This window comes from Elephantulus edwardii, unplaced genomic scaffold (genome assembly GCF_000299155.1).
Source record: "Elephantulus edwardii isolate Elephantulus edwardi_28Jun2011 unplaced genomic scaffold, EleEdw1.0 scaffold00152, whole genome shotgun sequence".
Classification (NCBI taxonomy): domain Eukaryota; kingdom Metazoa; phylum Chordata; class Mammalia; order Macroscelidea; family Macroscelididae; genus Elephantulus; species Elephantulus edwardii.
In genome coordinates, this window is record NW_006399902.1 from 6,441,179 (window position 1) to 6,455,464 (window position 14,286).

Genomic DNA, 14,286 nt, shown 5'->3' on the forward strand with positions numbered 1-14,286 from the left:
CATAGGGTCGCTATGAGTCGCAAACGACTCGACGGCACATAACAACAACAACAACAATAACAACAACATCATATCATCTGCATAGAGAGATAATTGTACCTCGTCTTTGCCAGTTTCAATACCTCTTATGTCCTTCTCTTGTATTATTGCTATCGCTAAGACTTCCAATACAATACTGAATAAGAGAGGTGATAGTGGACATCCTTGCTTAGTACCTGTTTTTTCACCTCTCTCCAATGAGAACAATGTTGGCTTTCGGGTTTGTATAAATACTTTTTACTGTGTTGAAGAAATTTCCCTCTAATTCAGGGTTTTAATCAGGAAAGGTTGTTGGATTTTCTCAAAGGCCTTTTCTGTATCAATTGATAGGATCATGTGGTTCTTGTTCTTTGTTTCATTAATATGATGAATTGCATTAATTGTTTTTCTTATGTTGATCCATCCTTGCATACCTGTTATGAATCCTGCTTGGTCATGATGAATTATTTCTTTGGTGTATCGTTGGATTCTGTTGGTCAGTATTATATTCAGGATTTTTGCATCTATGCTCATTAGAGATATTGGCCTATCATTTTGTATTTGGATGGTGTCCTTTCCTGGCTTTGGTATCAAGGATATATTTGCTTCATAGAATGAGTCTGGGAGAATTCCATCTTTTTTCTATTTTCTGAAATAGTTTATGTAGAATTGGTGACAGTTCTTCTTTGAATGATAAAATTCACTTGTAAAACCATCTGGTTCAGGGCTTTTTTTGGTTGAAAGTTGTTTTATTACCTTTTCAATTTCTTCTTTTGTAATGGGTCTGTTGAGATGTTCAATTTTGTTTGTGTCAGTTTAGGTAGGTTGTGCATTTCTAAGTTTTTGTCCATTTCGTGTTGATTTTCATATTTGTTTGAGTATAGTTTTTCATAATACTCTAATGTTAGCCTTTTTATTTTAGTTGGTTCTGTTGTGATGTTGCCTGATTCATCTCTTATTCAGATTATTTGTGTCTTCTCCTTCTTTTCTTTTGTGAGTTTTGCTTGTGGTTTGTTGATTTTATTGACCTTTTCAAAGAACCAACTCCTAGTTTTGTTGATAGTTTCAATTGTTTTTGGTTTTCTATTTCATTTATTTCTGCTCTGATTTTTATAATTTCAGTTTTTTTAAAGAGTTTCTGGTTTCCTTGATTTTCTTTCTCAGTTTGCTGGAAATGTTGGGTTAGAGAGTCAATGGTCAATGTTTCCTGCTTTTTTATGTGTTTGTTTATTGCTATAAATTGACCTCTGATTACTGCTGTGGCTGTTTCCCAGAGGTTTTGGTAAGTGGTATTTTCATTGTCATTTGTTTCAAGAAGCTTTTTAATTTTATTTATTTCTTTTAATATCCAGTCATGTTCAAGCAAGGTGTTGTTCAGCTTCCAAATGTATGGTGTTTTTTTCTCCTTTATCTTCTTATTATTAATTTCTAATTTTGTATCATGATGGTCTGAAAAGATGCTTTGTATTATTTGTATGGTTTTTTTTTTTTAATTTATTGATGCTTGCCTGTGACCTAGAATGTGATCTATTCTGGAGAATGTTCCATGCACATTGGGACGAAGGTATACTGTGCTTTTTTGGGGTGCATTAGTCCATAAATATCTATGAGATTAAGTTGATTTATTGTGTGTTTTAATTCTTAAGTATCTTTGTTGAGTTTCTTTCTGATAATTCTATCTTTTCTTGAGAGGGGTGTATTGAAGTACTATGGTAGTGTTGTCTATTTCCTTTTTCAGTTTTGTTAATGTTTATGTATTTTGCAGGTCTTTAATTTGGTGCATAGGTATTTATTATTGTTATGTCCTCTTCTTCTATTGACCCTTCCTTGTCCTTTATGATGGTTTTCACAATGACATTTATTTTATGAGAGATTAATATCGCTACTCCTGCTTTTATCTGGTTGCCATTTGCTTGGTATATTTTCCCCCTTCCTTTTATTTTCAGTCTTTTTTTTTCTCATTTTTTAGGTGTATTTCTTGTAGACAACATATTGATTATTGATGGGGTTTGGGGTTTTATCTAATCTGCTACTCTTTTTCTCTTCAGTGGTGCATTTAAACCATTCACATTCAGTGTGATTATTGAGAGACAAGGTTTTATTGTTATCATTGTGTTGAGTTCTTTTTTTTGTTGTTGCTAGTTACTTTGGTCCTTACTGCTTTCTGTGGTACCTCTGTAAGAAGGACATCTCTGAGTCTTTCCTGCAATGCTGGTCTTGTTTTTACAAACTCTCTTAGGTTCTGTTTTTCTGGGAATATCTTGATCTCTCCTTCATATTTGATGGATAATTTTGCTGGGTACAGCATTCTTGGTTGATAGTTGGGTTCTTTGATTGTTTGATATATGTCCTTTCACTCTCTTCCTACTTGCATCGTTTCTGCTGAGAAATTGGCTCTTAATCTTATCTGTTCTCCATTATAGGTTACTCTTTGTTTCTCCCTTGCTGCTTTCAGGATTCTCTCCTTATCTTTGGTTCTGACAAATTTAACTATGATGGGCCTTGTTGTTTTCTGTGTTATATCTCTTCAACTCTGCTCATTTGTCCTTCCATCATGTTGACAGCATCTGAAACAATGGACCTCATATTTTGGATAATGGTTTCTTGTTTTTCCAGTACCTCTAATGCCTCGTTTTTTTCTCTACATTGTTCTGGATTGGTTTTGGTTGTTTGGGTTTTGTTGTTGGTTTTTCCTGGTTTTTGCTTGTAGTATCCTGTAATTCTTCAAGTTTGTCTTTCATCCATTGAAAATATTCAATTGTTCTTCTTTTAAATTCTGTGCCAGAATGTTCCATCAGACTTTCTGGCGTCAGGAAATCCATTGACTCTGTGTCACCCTTTGGGGGTGACATCTTGCTTTGCACTTGTGTAGTGTGTGGAATAGCTTGTTTCCTTTGAGACATTGATATGTTCTTGATCTGAAGACAATGCTGTAAAAATCAGCTGGGCAGCTACCCCACTTGTGCTTTTCTCTGAACTTCTGATTCTAGGGAAATTGTCAGTTCAGAGCCTGAGAGAGCAGCCTCTTGTAGGTAAATTAGGTCAAGGTGTTCCGAATTAAAGGAAAATTGATTGACCAGATGTGTAGGCACAGGTGTGGAGCCAAATTTGGTGAGGAATGGTAGTGGGACAATCACAAGGGGAAGTCAACCACATGGGGGGACCTCACTCAGACCTAAAATTCCTGCTGTCCATCTCCCACCCAATGGTTTTCACTCAGCCGACCCTGCCCAGTGGCACTTACTCAGGTGTCCTTGCACAGCAGTCCCTGCCCAAACAGGGTCCTTGGTTCAACAGGACCTGAGAAGTCAAAGTCAAATTCCCACCGACACACTCACCTCTGGCTGGTCTGTGTTGTCCACAAAAGTTCAGACAATTTTCCACTGGCCCGCTCGTTCCTGGGCAGTTGCTGTGGTCCAAGAGAGCTCAGCCAAATTCCCATCAGTGAGTACCCTTGGGTGCTCTCCCAGACAATCGGCAGTGTCCAAGAAAACCCTGTCAGGATCCTACTGGCTTTTCTTCTGCCAGATCAGTCCCACAGCAGCTCAGCTGGTAGCTTCGGGCTTTAGCTAGATCCATGGTGTGGCTATGTATGTGTTCCTGTAGCTCTGAAACGAATTGTTCCAACACAACTTCTTATTCAAAATCCTACTGTCCACAGCTCCCCTAGTTGGTGAGTCTCTGTGTGGCATGAAGGACTCTCTAGTGGCCCTAGGGCACCGCCAGGGGCACAGGGCTGTGGCGCCGGGGGTGGGGTCAGCAGGGTTGCGGGGCTGGGGCATCGTCCATCGTCATGGGTTTGGGGCTGGCAGTCCGTTCACAGATGTTAAGTTTCCAAGTCACCCGTCCTCAGCACATCAGACTGCTCCAGTTGCTATCTGCTATCTCACTACTCTCCTCCTGAGTTCTCTAGCTGTCCATTTTGCTGACATGTCTTATTGTTCTGCATCTGCCTCTCAGTCAGGGCTGCCGCCCCGTCAGACAGAGCATCTCTTATTAAATCTTTTTGTTCATGAGTTTTTGTTAGGTTAGAGGACTTAAGGAGGAAATCAGAGAGAATGAGGAAAACCTTAACATAGCTTCATTAAAGCAGGGTGTGGGGGATAGGGGACTCCTGGGTGAGGTTCCTTATTCTGAAGATGCACAATGGGGAAGCCACACTGTGAACTTATTGAGGAGGGTTTCTATAACCGAGTCCTTAGGGAAGGACATTCCATTGTGATTTATGGTTCATCTGTTAGTTTGGCTAGGTGGGCAGGGCCGTTCACTCTTCTTGTCAAAGTGTTTATTCTTTGACTTCTTCATTCTCCCCCTTGGTCCCCCTGTCTGGACCTAACATCCCAGCCATTTTAGTGATAAAACAGGACGATGTATCTTTATTTTAGCTACTTCCTGCTGAACATGGGGCAAAGATCTGGGGAGATCAGAGGCTAGAGTGAGTTGGTCCAGGATCAGTGGCCAGGGGAGAATTAAGTTGGTCATCTCCTTGATACTCTGAAATAAGAACTTAAAGAGACGTAGAACGATTAATAACAATATGCTTATGATTACTATTGTTCTTAGGAAAAGAATAATTTAGCCTGGAAATGGTTTTTCCAGCCAATTTAGGAGAAGGCATGTGGTTTTACTAATCCTGATTCCTTTATGTAGAAACAACACTCCTCTTTTAGGAATAAGCAGGTCCTTCCTTTTTTGGCAGTCAGGAGATAAAGGGTTTTTTAATTTTGGAGAGCAACCTGTGCCAGCAGTGTCAGCTGACTTGGAGGGAGGTTAGGCTGAATCCAACCATGATTGGGGTAAATGCTGCTCTTTTAATACAGAGAGCAGGGAGGAGCCAGGTTAATTCAGATTCACTATACAAGGTGAGCTGAGGTATGACTGTTATAGAGAAACAGGGGTTTTTTTGTGGTGGAATTTTTACTAGAGTCTCATCACACTCAAAGTATTGTCCTGGTTCAGTTGCAGTGTGCTTGTTTATGCTAACATTGTGTATACAGTTCCCGTGTTCCATTGCAGAAGGTGCCAGATATTAAAGGGCTTAGTCTGCTTATCAGGCTCTGGATCTCAGAAGGGAATGTGTCCTGAAATGGTGAAGTACTCAGTTTGGACTGGTGAAATGGCTTGAAGTGTTTTGGTGGAGTGTGGTCTAGAGAAATTGATTGGTACTCCTGCTAGCAAAGGTCATTGTAAAGAGGCACACAGGAAACAATGAGAAAAATTGGTCACCATTTGACTTTGGTTAAGGAATAGTAAGGTGCTCTGGATATTTTAGACTCAGGTCAGGGACTGCATAGTGTGTGGCTGTCTAGAGACTTGTTTTATAATTGTCTGCTCAGCTTGGAGAATGTCATCGGAGACCTATTCTTGAGTGTTGGCATCTAGAATGTACTCTCTTGCTTATGTGTGTTGTGCTAGAGGACAAGGAACTATATCCAGTAGGATATCATTTTTCTTTAACCCCAGCCTGCCACTTGGCATTAGGGGTCTGAGATATGAAGGTAGAAGTTTCCCCATTTAATATAAAAAACTTTAGTATTATAAACATCATGGATCTTGCATGATTAATATGGACAATTCCATATGTTACTGCTGACAGTATGAGTGGACTTGGTTATAAAGGAAGTAAACAAAGGGTCGTCTATAGAATGAAACTGCCTTAGGTAATATTGAAATGGTGGTTGCTGCTTGGCATCCTTTGTCAAGAGCAGACTGCTGATCTAATGAGGTGTGTAGTTGGAGTAGACTGCTGTCTGGAAGTTTCTCCAGGGCTTGAGTGTTGAGTGAAGCAAAGAGTATTGGGACCCATCATCTAAGAGGTGTAGAAAACTTGCTCAGTGAGGGGAGCATGTTTGACCTGGGAAAGGTGGTGCTAATGAGGGTTACCTACGACCTTAACTGCTGTGGGGGTGGTCAGGATTATTGTATAAGGTCTTTCTTAGGGTGGTTGGAGAGGCTTGAGTGCATGCTGTCTGATGAGAACGGCATCTCCTGGAGCAACTTTGGTGGCTTGGTCTAGACTTTCAGATGAGAGTCTGGGTATGCAGCGTCTGCGTGTTTCCAGAGTAATTGTCTAAGGAGGGAGAAATAAGATATGATGCTAAAAGAGGGGGTTCAGTGGGTAAGTTATGGTTCAGCAGAAATGGTCTACCATGCATTAGCTCAAAGAGGCTCAGAAAGGACGATGAGCAGATTGTTGTTCGGATATGGGTTAAGGCAATAGGAAGAAAGTCAACTCAAGACCTACGTAATTTGACAGTCAGTTTAGTAAGATGGGACTTAATGAGTCCATTCATATGCTGATATGTGCAGCTTCCAGCAGATACTTAAACTAGAGAATACCTGCTGGGTGACTCTAGGACCATTATCTGATTGTATAGAAGTACGGAGGCCAAACCTGGGAATGATATGCTGGAGTAGGGCCTCGGGGACTTCATCTGCTGTTTCTCACTGGGTGAGGAAGGCTTCATTCCATCCATAGAAGGTATATATTATAGTTAGGAGATACTTTTATTTATTGTGGATCAGCGTATGTGTGAAATCAATCTGCCAATCTTGTCCATGGATGTATCTTCAGAGCTGATGTGTGTGGGTGGGGTGGGGTAGGGTGGCCTGGATGTTTCTTGGATGGAGATCTGGAGTGAAAGACAGGATGGGGCGGTCTGTTGTTGTTGTAGTGGTGGTTGCAAGGCTAAAGTTTTTGCTATAACGGTCTACTTTGTTGTTTCCTTTGGTAATCAGCTTGCCATTAACTATAGGTGAACCTTTAAGTCTCGCTCACACCAGATAGCAGCAAGGCAATGAGCAATTTAAAAGGTTTATTTAGAATCTGTGTAAATGTTGACAGTCAGACCTCTAGCTAGATGTAGGGCTCTCATTAGGGCAATAAGCTTGGCTTTTTGTGATATCATGCCTTCGGGAAGTTTCACTGCTTCCCACACATTGCTTATGGATATAATGGAGTGAGTCCCCAAAAAGATCACTGAGCCAATTAGCCAAATTAACAAAGTTTATTTCGAGTGCGAACCCGGGTTCCCGCATGCTGACACAGCAGCATCCACCCAAGAGCCCCGAGCTGGCACAAGCTTCTACCTTTTATACCTCTGTTACTCCTTTGTCTAGCTATACATGCTATGATTGGCTATCTATAGCAGTTAAGAGTACTAGTTTGCTTTTAATTGGTTTGCTATAGCTCAGGGAAGCAGTTTGGAGACTTGCTTGAACCTGATTGGTGGGGAAAGAGTTTGGAAACCTATTTAAATCTTATCATTTACTTCAGATACAGGAATGCAGACAAAATCCCTTGTGCCCTTACAAAGAAGAAGAATTCCACTTTATGGCAGTTGACTAATCAGGGTGTGATTTACTACAAGTGGGGGTTGTTTGTTTGCTAGAAACCACTCAAGCGGGTAGGGTGGGGGTAGTTGCACTTTACCAGAAGCTGAGTTTCTGATACCTGGTTCTTACAATGGATACTACAGCATAGGGTAACTTTCAGAGGTCATACAAGAGCTGCTGTCTCCAAACAGAATAAGGTCTGGATTTGAGATGGGTTGGTCAGATAGAGAAGGAAGTAAAGAGCCAGTAGGGTGGCTAGATTAAGGGATGGGGGGGAGAGAGAGAGAGAGAGATCGGTTTTTGAGGAAAAGAAGGTGGAGTTCTTGTATTCATTTGCCCAGGAGGAAGGAAGGCTAGAAAACTATGTGAATGCAAATCTTGAAGCTTATGGCTTGAGAAGACCTGCAGCAGGCTTCTCAAGATAAGTTTACAATGGGAGTAAAGGTGGGTCCAAGGAGCTGAGCCAAAACACGTACAGCAATGCTTCATTTTTCATCAGTGTTAAGACAGAAGGGTTTAGAGGAATTCAGCAAAGTAAGGAGTGAGGACTGTAGAAGGAGGTATTGGAGCTTGAGGAAGCCCTCTCTAACTATTTGGGGAGAATTTAGGGGACCTTGTGGGGTGGGTTTTGCCACATCGTAAAAGGGTTTTGGTAGTAAGGAAAAATTGGGAATCCAGTGTCCAAGGAAACCAATAAATTCAAGAAGAGAGAGGATTTGATCAGCGGTTTGAGATGGCTTGAGGCTTTCAATGGCTGTGCACCAATTGACTATTAAACTTCTAGTGGAGGAGGTCAGTTGAAAACCAAGATACATGACTGTGAGGAGAGACAGTTGGGCCTTGAAAGGGCCAATACCCTGTATCCCTTGGAGGCCAAGAAGTTGAGCAGTGTGAGTTTGTGAAAGTTGATATGAGGGATTGCACAATAAAAGATCATTAACTTATTTAGGAGATAAGAAGCTTATTGGAAAGCAGGAGAGTAATAATGGGTTTTAAACTTCTGCAATGTTGTGTGAAGACAAGAAATTAGGGTCTAGCAGGAAAAGAGGAGGGGTCTTTCAGAGTAACAAGAACAGGTTGGTACTGAGAAGTTACAGATGGAGTGGAAGGATCCCATACAATAGGATTGACAACGTTTGGTGATAGAAGTAATGTAGGAGGAGTCTTGAAGGGAAGGAGTACCAAGAGAGATAGAACTAAAGGCTGGTCAAGTAAACTACATTCACTTGACTTTCAGTGAAACACAGCTCTAAGTTTAGACAGGAGGTCCCTGCCCAACAGTGGAGTTGGGCATGTGGGGATAAATAGAAAAGAATGTGTGAGTATTCGTTTGTTGAGGGTAATGAAGCTTGGAGGGAAGGCCATTACTCCATATTACTGAGACCTGGGAAAGGAAAACAACCTCAGAAGGAAGGGAATACTGAACAAATAACTCTCGTGTCAACCAGAAAGGAAACTGGCTTACCCTGGGCTCAGCATAGGTGATGGGGGCCTTTGAAACTGGGCATTTTCAATCTTCAGTGGCCAGGCCTAAGAAATCAGCTGGGAAGGGGACAAAGTCCCATATAGGGGATACCCTGGACTACAGCTAGACACTGAAGGGCAGTAGGCCTTCTAATGGCCCAGTGTTCTACAAATAGGACAAGGCTGTGTTAGCAGGCTCTGGTTTGGAGGATGGGGGTTAGGGAAGCAGCTAGCCCAATGGCCCTCTTTGTCACACTTGAAGCATGCACCACCAGGAGGTAACTGGCTCTGAGAACAAGTAGGTATTTTTCAACCATTCACAGCTGCTACAAGGCAGTTGTCAGGGCTTAGATTTGCAGATTCACTCTCTGTTGGGCACGAGTCTTTTTATTGGCTTCCATCTGTTCCTCTCAGGTATTTGAACTTTAAAGGCCATATTTGCCAGGTCTCAAATGGGGTGTTTGGAGGACATTTCCAGCTTTTTCTGTATGCTGCTGGGTGGTGGTGAGAACTTGCTTATTACTTTGATAATCCCCTTTCCCACAGGAACTTCCCAGAGCAGGACAAGGGAGGAGGAGCTTGCTTGGGTGGGAGAGGGAGGAAGTGGAGCTTGGCGAATTTGCTTGTGTGCTTTTGTTTATCGCTGCTGCTGTCATCAGAGGTGGGAGGTGATGTTTTATTTACATGTCAGGGTTGGAAAAGGAAGAGAGTGGTATTTCAGTTGCAAAAGAAAAAAAACACCTTTCTTTTAACTAGAAATCTGAACAGGAGGAGGAGAGAGAAGCGGAGAATGGAAAAGTTTTCCAGGCTGGGTCTGGGAGGGGCTGGAGGAGATGGAATTGGGAAGGTCTGAGTCTGAGAGAGAATTAAAAAGGGCTTCCTGTGGTTAGGCAACATTTGCATATGACTGAGGTAGGAAAACAGAAGCTGTAGGGGGTCTGTGGGTTTAAAGGTGAGTGAGTTTACAGCAGTTTTGACACACAGAGAGAATGTGAATGGGGCTTTTAATGTCTAACTTCAGAAGCTGATATAGGAGGGATTCCATAAGGATTGGATGGGGAGTGACCAAGTCTGGATTGGTAAGAGTAGAAGGGAGGGGGAGCAATTGAGGAACAAAAGGGTTCCACTTCGCTGGATCATTTATGCCTGACAACAGATGATGTAAGAGGTGGGGTAGGAATGGCTGAGTCTCCATTAATTGGAATTAAAGAAGGCAGAGCAAATGGAGAACAAAGGGTTTTAGCTTGGCAGGAATCCGCAGTGGGTTCCAGAGGAGATGCTGGGTAGAGGGAAGGGGAGGCTGGGAAAGAGAGAGGGATACAGGAGTGAAATAAAAGTCTTCTTTAAGTCTGCCGGCAGAAATTGTCAAGATCTCAAACTAAAGGTTCTATTCTTAGGCCACCAAGAGTTGTTATTTAGCTGGTATTGTGGCTACTCAATTACAGAAAAAGAATCGGTCTCTTGAGGCAGATATCTTCAGCTAGACTGAAGTGTGAGAGTTTTGAAAGGAGGCAGCCCAAGGAACTGACCCTTGGGCATCTAGACATCTGGCTACCCATGATGCTCAGATCTGTGGGAGAGGCAACTGCAATTTCAGGGTGTCCCCTAGAAACCGGGAGTCTCAGGTGTGGAAAGAGGCTATAGACAGTGCAGGTGTCCCCAGACATGATAGATAGCCTGGGAGAAACAGCAAGCATTTCTGGCTGAACTTCTGGGGCAGATTTGCGATTTGAAGGTATATGCACATCGAAGTCCAGTGGAACAGATCTGCCTTCCTACGGGAGTTCAGAATGTCTATAAGTCTGGAAAGCCTGGAATGGAGGCTTAAAACGCCTGGAATGGAGGCTTAAAATACCGGGAAGTTAATTGGGTCTAGCCTTAGGATCCTCCAGGAAAAGGGGAGGGTGAATACAGAGATCAGAAAGACAAAAGGGGCAGAGATCCAGTCAACAGCTGCACACACAAAACAGGGGTGGAGGAGAGTAGTGAGTAGTGGGACTTTATGTTACTGTTTGAGCATCTCGACACTGCATGGGCTGATTCAAGAGAGAGTAATGAAGCACCAGCACTCACCCTGAAGAAAGACAGGGGTGCAGCACCTTAACTCATCTCCCAGGTTTCACGTACCAGATGTTAGGTTACCTGACTTAAGAAATCAGAGAGAACAAAAGAAAGTTTAACACAGCTTTATTAAAAGGGGGGGGGGCTAGAGCATCTCCTGGGTGAGGTTCCTCATTCTGAAGATGGCCAATGGGGAGTCACACTGTGAACTTATTGGGGAGGGTTTTTATAACTGAGTCTTTAGGGGAGAACTTTCCATTGTGATTTATGGTTCATCCATTAGTTTGGCCAGGTGGGCAGAGCCATTCACTCTTCTTGTCCAAGTGTGTATTCTTTTAATTCTTCAGTCTCCCCATTGGCCCCCCTGTCAGGACCTAACAGTTTTCATATCAGTTCACCATTTAAACAATAAAAGACATTGCAAGCTGTATCAGCTAGCTTCTGATTTGCGCATGGCACCAATCTCTCACATACAACTGGATGAAGGACCATATATTCCTGCTTATTCCATTGGGCAGGCTCAGTACATTTCTTTGGATTCAATAGTCATTATCTTATTTGAGATAAGTGTGTAAACATAGATTTTGTTAGTCTCCATTCCAGAAAACTGGTGGACAACGCCTCAGCACTTGTATAAATCAATGACTGGCTTTGCCACTACTTTGTATTGTCTTAGCCTGGCAGCAACTGCATCAGGTTTATCATCTTCCTGCTGAACTATTGGATCACCAGTAATGCCAACGATCCCATGCACATGAGGTGGCTTGAACTCCGGGTTGTATACTCTCCTGCTAGGAGGGTGAGATGATCTTTGAGTGTTTCAAATGGAATATTCAAAGTCATCTCTAGATCCAGCTCACAGATTCTGTCCAGGGCTTATGCCTGTACTAAAGTCCTTGGAAAACCATCTAGTAGCCAGTGCTGGCTTCTCCAGCTCCAACATCATTAGACATGTCTTTGCCGTATCACCAACATTGGTGTTCACTTTGATGTTTTCTCACAAGAAGTAGCCACTGGAAAGATGCTGGAAGCCGAAGTTCTGGGTAATCCTCTGGCACACAGTGTCCTTGCCTGAGCTGGGAAGCACAAGGATGAGCATGTGCAGTAGTTTAGAAGCCATTGCCTTGGCAAGGAGGGGGACAGCCAAAAAGACAATGGTCCCGGAGGGTGCCTTGGGAACTTTGTTGCTTCCTCCCGGGTGCCTGATCACCTCAGCTTATACATTGACTCGCCAGCTACCCTGAGTGACTTTTGAGACAGCCACTAATATTACCATTTCACCTCCGCCCCCATATCATATACCTGAAGCTAACCTAAAATGTGTTTTCTAATTAACCTACAAATAGAATCTCTAAGCCAAGAAATGTAAGTTCTCTTGAGTTCCATATCTCCAGAAATAACTGATAGAGAAATTTGGAAAGAGGTTTACAAAGAGAAGACAGAAGAAATAATAATTAAATTTTCATACAGAAGAAGAGTCACCCCTTTGATGATGCATTGGCCAGCAGAGGGCTATGCAGCTGCCCCCTCCCCCTTTTTCCAAGTAAAAAGAGAACACAATAGAAAGGTTTGGATTTCTAATAATATGGCAGACTCCTTTATTTTAGTAGCTGAAAAACAACTTTAAACATGATGGATTAAAAGATCTCTGTCCTTAAAAAGAAATCTATGGCATTGCCTTTAATAGGATATGTCCTTTAGGGAATTTTAAAAATTTTATTTTACTCTTTTTATTCTGCTCATTAATAATCTTGAAGAAAAAGATGGAGAGAGTACTATCTCATGGTTCTGAATAACTAAAGTACAAGTCATTCCATTCCACTTTGTCTGTCTGATGTACAGTGTTTGAACACTAAAGGGTGAAATGTGGCTATATGGATTCGATTTGCTTCCAGACCTTTTCCAGAGACTTTCTGTCTTGTAGTTGCCAATGAATGAGGTCAATGCAAGCGAAGACCAAGGCCACAACTACGACAGCCCCTTCAAATTTCCAGAATAAATGTTATTCTATCACTACTGAGTGACAGCTTTTGAATTCCTTTCTTTTAGGTGAGATGCATGTGATTTTCTCCACATACCCTGTAGGATTGCACTCAGATAGGTTTAGACTGGAAATTGGGATAAACTTTCAGCCACTGCAAAGTCTTCCACCAGCCAACATGGCAAGTTTGAAATGTTCACGGATGGCTTCTCTTCCTGCACCAGAGACTCTGCTTGTCAGAGCTTTAAGGCAAAGGCACAAAACAGCCAGCAGAGACAGTGGTCCTGAAGGAGGCCATGCCTCCTTACGCCCACATGCGTTGGAGTGGCCATTGTCACACCTGCACTTCCACTATTGCGATGGCCATCTTTGTCCTACTTCAATTATTTTTGTGGTAAAAAGAAAGTCTGATGTGTTGTTGTTGGAAAGACTATTACCATAATATTTAAATGATTTTTTAACTTTAAAAAAATAACACCGTATAAAACAATTCATGACCATAATTTTCAGGGCAAAATAATATTAAAAGGCTTACAATGGGGGGAAATGTTGTATCTATTAATAAATGTAAATTTACAATATATTCCACAGACCTAGTGAAGACAATAAAGGAGAAATCATGCTTTCTCTCTACTGTAGTCATTTCCTCCTGGTCTGCTTTAACAACTAGATGTCTTGATCCTAAAACGCTCCACCCGTAACCCTTCCTCTATAGCATTAATGCTGCTTCATTATTCAGTTATCACCATTAAGGTATATGCTTGGTTTTATCTCTAACTCCATAGGGCTTTTATTAAATCTCCAATAGCCTCTACTTTGCAGTTTTTGAAAAGTAAATATCTCTGTCTCACACATGTTGTTGTTATGTGTTGTTGAGTCACTTGCGACTCATTGCTGTCCTGTGTACAACAGCCCTGAACTTGAACTCTATCTTGAGACAATTTAATTGTCTCTGAAACCCATACCCTCATTACTCCAGTAATTAGACAATCCCTTTCATTCAAGGGCTTTCTCTCTTGCACTGTTTCTCACTGATCCAAACATGATGTCCTTCTCCAAGGACTGATCCCTCCTTATAACAAAGTATGTCACACAGAGCTTCAGAAGCTTTGCCTCCAAGGAGCAACCTGGTTTCCCCCTCTCCACAATGAACCTGTTTGTTCTCCTGGCAGTCCGTGGTATATTCAGTACTTTTCTCCGGCACCACAACTCAAAGATATCAATTCTCCTTCTACCCACCTTAATCACTGTCCACTTTTCTAATGTTGTTGTTGTTATGTGCCGTCGAGTTGTTTGCAACTCATAGCGACCCTGAGTACAACAGCCCTAAACCGTGTGCCAATCTCATTGCCTCTGACACACCCATCCCGATTACCCCAGTCACTGAATCAATCCACCTCATAGAGGGTCTTCCCCTCCTGCGCTGT

At 42.1% G+C, this 14,286-nt stretch overlaps 1 protein-coding gene and 1 pseudogene across 3 annotated transcripts in view; one reads left to right on the plus strand and one right to left on the minus strand.

The window, feature by feature from the left end:
* The window catches only part of CASK (calcium/calmodulin-dependent serine protein kinase (MAGUK family)), a 428,386-nt gene that overhangs the window by 175,656 nt on the left and 238,444 nt on the right, over positions 1 to 14,286 (plus strand). The gene's annotated exons all lie outside the window — the stretch shown is intronic.
* Positions 11,399 to 11,998, minus strand: LOC102845616 (annotated as a pseudogene).